The 4,883-nt window shown below is 36.6% G+C and overlaps 1 non-coding gene across 1 annotated transcript; it reads right to left on the bottom strand.

Annotated features, from left to right (window-relative positions):
- Positions 1 to 1,755: 1,755 nt before the first annotated feature.
- Positions 1,756 to 1,827, bottom strand: Trnah-gug (transfer RNA histidin (anticodon GUG)). The gene has a single exon. It is a non-coding gene; the product is annotated as a tRNA-His (tRNA).
- Between the last annotated feature and the right edge of the window lie 3,056 nt (positions 1,828 to 4,883).

Raw genomic sequence — 4,883 nt, 5'->3', positions numbered from 1 at the left:
CTACAAGCATTTCATTGATATATATGGGATGAAGTGGTGAGAGTGGATCTTCAGGTGTTGGGCTTCACAGAGGGAATAACAGGGGACACATGAAGCTAAGTAAAATCATGTCCTTGCATACAGGCATGTCCTTTGCATCCTTCTCCAGTTGAACATTCATAATTTTGTGGGTGCCGATAACACATAAAAAGCACCCATACTGGTACCACGTAAATGCAACGTAAAAGCACCCAGTACACTCTGTAAGGTGGTTGGTATTAGGAAGGGCATCTCATCATAGAAACCATGCCAAAACACACATGGAGCCTAGAGCGCTCTTCTGCTGACCAGCAACTGTCAAACCGTTGGAAAACAGACATTAAATGATGATGATATATATATAAAAACTTGCACTTCCTTTTCCGAGCTGAGATTCGAAACCGAATCTAAGGATTCTCGCTCGTCTGATCCACCACTGACCAAACAGGTACGAAAGAAATTTCTTTGTCCTGGCAAAAAAGTGATGGATGGATTTGTCTTCGATCTACCACCTGAGCTGTGTTATTTAAGGTTCAAGTGGACAGGAGGTGACTTACATAAGTAGAAATTACTCCTGTGGTATGTATGTCCTTCTAGCTGTCATGACCATTATAAATACAGTGAGATAGCCATCAAGCGGCAATCCGTCAAGAGACTGCAGATAGCCATCACCAAGTGAACTGTCAAGAGACAAGCAGACAGCCAGCAAGTAACTTGTGCCAGTCAAAGCAGCCAACATAGAACCATATATTCAGCATGAACGACCCAACACAGTCGCAGAACATAAACAGACACCACCGAATGACCAACGCACATACAGACACAAAACATGTCCGGTTCTACCTCATTTCATCGACACAGTATTTCTCCTGTTTATTTTCTTCTTCGCTATCTCGAAGCAAGTTGGTAATGTCATGTAGTGAATTTTTTGATGTATACAACAAGTAAATGCGAGTGTCTATTAAATAAATTATTTAAACCACAATCCGATGCTTTCCCATTGTTTTACTTTGATGTTGTCCACGTGCCTATTTCTTCTGCTACACTATCCCGCTACATATATGTGTACGTATGTCTTTGTGTTCGTCCCCTACTACCGCTTGACAACTGGTGTGTTTGTCCCCCGTAACTTAACGGTTCGGCCAAAAGAATTCGACAGAATAGGTAACAGGCTTTAAAAAATAATAAGTTAAGTGCTAGGGTTGATTCCGCTGAGGTCGACTTTGCCTTTCAGGGTTGATAAATTAAGTACCAGTTGCGTATTAGGGGTCGATCTAATCGACTGCCCCCCCCACCTCCCCAAGAGTTTCGGGCCTTGTGCCTAGAGTAGAAAAGAGTATTAGTCTTCCTGCAATGGCGGCGAGCTGGAAGAATCAATAGCACGCCGGGCAAAATGCTTAGCGATATTTCATTTGTCGTAACATTCTGAGTTCAAATTCCGCCGAGGTCGATTTTTGCCTTTTATCCTTTCGGGGTTGATAAAGCAATACCAGTCGAGCACTGAGTCGATATAATCAGCTGGCCATTTGCCATAGCCAATATTGTTCTGCATCGCGACACAGTAAACCATTTATTAGCCCGATGGCAACCTAGACACCTTCAAATGACACTAATTACGATTGAAAATACAGTAGCAAAAAATCCTTTGAAAATCCAATTATAATATCGTGCGTCCCTTGATTTCTGCCATATGGAGAAAAAAAAATTATTTAAAAAAAGCTAAAATTATAGGGAGGCTGCCGTGACCAGGATTCGAACCTGGGTTACCACGGCCACAACGTGGGGTCCTAACCACTAGACGATCACGGCTATGAACCTCCCATCATCAAGCGCTTTACTTTTAATATATGAATTCATTTCCCTGAAGTAACGTCTTTGTGTTGATGTTTTTATATTTATTTTTTCAACTTTATCCTTTATGACAGAAACAAATTGCTTTTACTGTATAATTCAGTAAAATAACTAGATATGATTAGTTTTCTGATTGCTAGTTTTATTATAGTCATCGTACAAATCGTTAAATGTTTTTATATATCTTCTTTCGTTATGTATCAAGCTTCTTTTTTGCTTATCGTAAACGTTCATATTAAATTCATTCGTGATATTTGCAGAAATATTGTTTGACTATTACTGTATAGAGCTTTCATAGTTCTTTTTGAAGTATTCAATCTTGTTTGACTTCTTCTAAAATTTGCGACATATGTATCAAATAATTTCCCAGTCAGTAAATCAATTTAACGATTTTAAACCATCTATTGTATACATAAACACACACACATTGAAACAGACACACACGTATATATATGTAGTTTCTCCTTTTTGAGTTCGCACGGTCGTCCCTTACATATATATATGTATATGAGAACTGCTGTCTATCAAGTATATAGGAACGAAGACGGAACTGTTTATATTATTCCAATGCTGTTTGACAGAATATGAACTAAAAGAACAATTATTTTTCTTCTGAATCAGTTTATCGGTTCATTCCGGACTAGAAATTTACAAACATTTTCCACTACTATTCCAAGATAATATTACAAATTTCAGTTAATATAATATCACATGTCTTTGGGCATTTTATATATTTTTCATTAATTTTTCCCCCAACATTCCTGTTGTTCGTTTCTGTAACTCTGTGGTGTTTATTTTATATATATTGCCTAAAATAGCGGTGTTTCAACATTTATATTATGATTGCGTATAAAATCTGGCTTCTATGAAGTTGGCCAAAAATATTGTCGCTGGAATATATATCTGTACCAATTTTGTTTCTTCTTCTTTTTACTGGCGTCAATCATTTGGGCTTGCGACCATTCTAGGACACTTCCTTACCGGATTATAATCGATCGATCGATAATATATCGAACACACCCTGTGCTTAATTTCAAATCTGATGCTTGATCTTTTTTTATCCCTCCTGTATGTGATTAGCCCACCAATGATTAGGGGTCATTTAGTATTTTGAGAAATACGAAGCAAAACATGCTAACGTCTGGTGTCCAAATAGAAAATCGGAATTAGATAAAAGATTAACCCTACCAAAAACCAGAAGCAAAGCATACAAAATTGCAAAAGGAACTCATGTGAAGGTAAGCAATACAAAAACTATTAAGGAATTTATTTGGGAGTTGTCTGTGTTCGCGGTAAAATCAAATGTAGTTTATATGGTTTATCATACTGGCACAACGCAACCAATCTGAAGAATCAAGGGCAATCTTTGACGAAATCCGTCTCAATTAAAATTAAAGCAACAATAATGTAGAGTGTCCAACATTATCTTGACCATCCTGAATGATCGAAATGATCAAGTAAATGGTTACGGTTATAAACTACTGTTTCATTTCTCAACACAGTCTAGGAAACCTATTCGACCAATATTGATGAAAATACAAAAAAGTAATGCATTTGGAAAACTAAACAAAATTGCGATTACGTTGGAAGTATATCTGAAGAGAAAGTTATAAATCGAAAAGTATGTTTTTCTTGGAAAGATGTAAACTTATTTCTTTTGAGTATTCGGGATAGCCAAGTTACTTCGGTAAATTTTCAGATTAATACCCGCACGATTACCTAACGCTAACCTTAAAACCCTAACCTTAACCCTAACACTAACCCTAAACCCTAACCCTAATTCTAACCTTAACACCCTAATCCTGACCCTAAAACCCTAACACTAACACCCTAGGGAAAATCGTGCAAGTGTTAATCTGAAAATTTACCGTTACTTCTTTGGTACATTTTGCACTATTGTTTTTTTTTTTGTTTGTTTTCTTTATTCAATTGACGCTGCTTCGATCACAGATTACCGAAATGGTCATATACCAATCGATTGAATCAGTCAAGTATGTCTTGCATTTATTTCATTGACAACAATGAACGGAGTTAGTCAACTTTGACAGCATTTGAACTCAGAACACGAGGAGAGGGTACGAAATATTGCCTCTGAAATGTATCTATCATAACATTAAAAAAAAAAAGAATTAAAGTTTTCTGTAAAACAATTTTTATTTTCATATATAAGTTGTAACAGTAAAAATTTGTAACGGTAGAGGTTGAGTTTGTGACTGTTGTGATTGATTTGCCAACAATAAGATGGATTTGGTATACATTAGGATGAAATGTTGGAGTCGTAATCAGTTTGTAAGGATTGGTTCTTTGTTGATTGCCATTATGTAAAGATGAAAGAACAGTGATTGAAGTTGGTAAGAAAATATTTATTTTTACTGTTACATTGAATACACCTTGCCTCGACGGGCAGGTGATAAAATCCTAGAGCATGCAAAGTAAAGTTAGATGTGGTAGATTTTCCTTATATAGTTTTGTGTACACGTTTTCTTAGCAGTAATCCATAGATAGCGATAGAATGATGTTGTAAGAGAACAGAATTTGAGCTAGTGAAAGTTGTAGGGTCGTGGGAGGTTGTCTCATAGTTGCTGACAGTAAATTTCATTTCTCCCTCTGACCATTGTCTTTAGTAGCTGTCTTGCTTGTGTTCATGATTCTAGTATTCCGCTCCCTAACTGATGGTAGCTGTCTCTGACTCGAGTTATAATTCATTAACTAACTGATTGAGTTTTCATGAGCCGACTAACTGAATTGTCACCAAGTAACTAACTTATTTCTTTATTTGTCAATGAATGACACACAGGAAGGGGACAATACAAAACATTTAGATTTGGGAGAGTTATGACTTAATGGAAATCGGAAAAATGAAATCGAGAATCATATAAAAATTTCTGTGATTATATTTTTGGTTTCTTTTCAAAGCCATTTGCAATCAAATATTCAGTTCACCAGGGCTGCCCTCTGTCCCCACTTCTGTATGCATTGGCTCTTGAGTCACTACTGTGGAGGTTGGAGGTGAC

This window comes from Octopus bimaculoides, chromosome 4, assembly GCF_001194135.2.
Source record: "Octopus bimaculoides isolate UCB-OBI-ISO-001 chromosome 4, ASM119413v2, whole genome shotgun sequence".
NCBI lineage: Eukaryota > Metazoa > Mollusca > Cephalopoda > Octopoda > Octopodidae > Octopus > Octopus bimaculoides.
The sequence above is the reverse complement of the archived record's forward strand: the minus strand, read 5'-3'. Positions and strand labels throughout refer to the sequence as shown.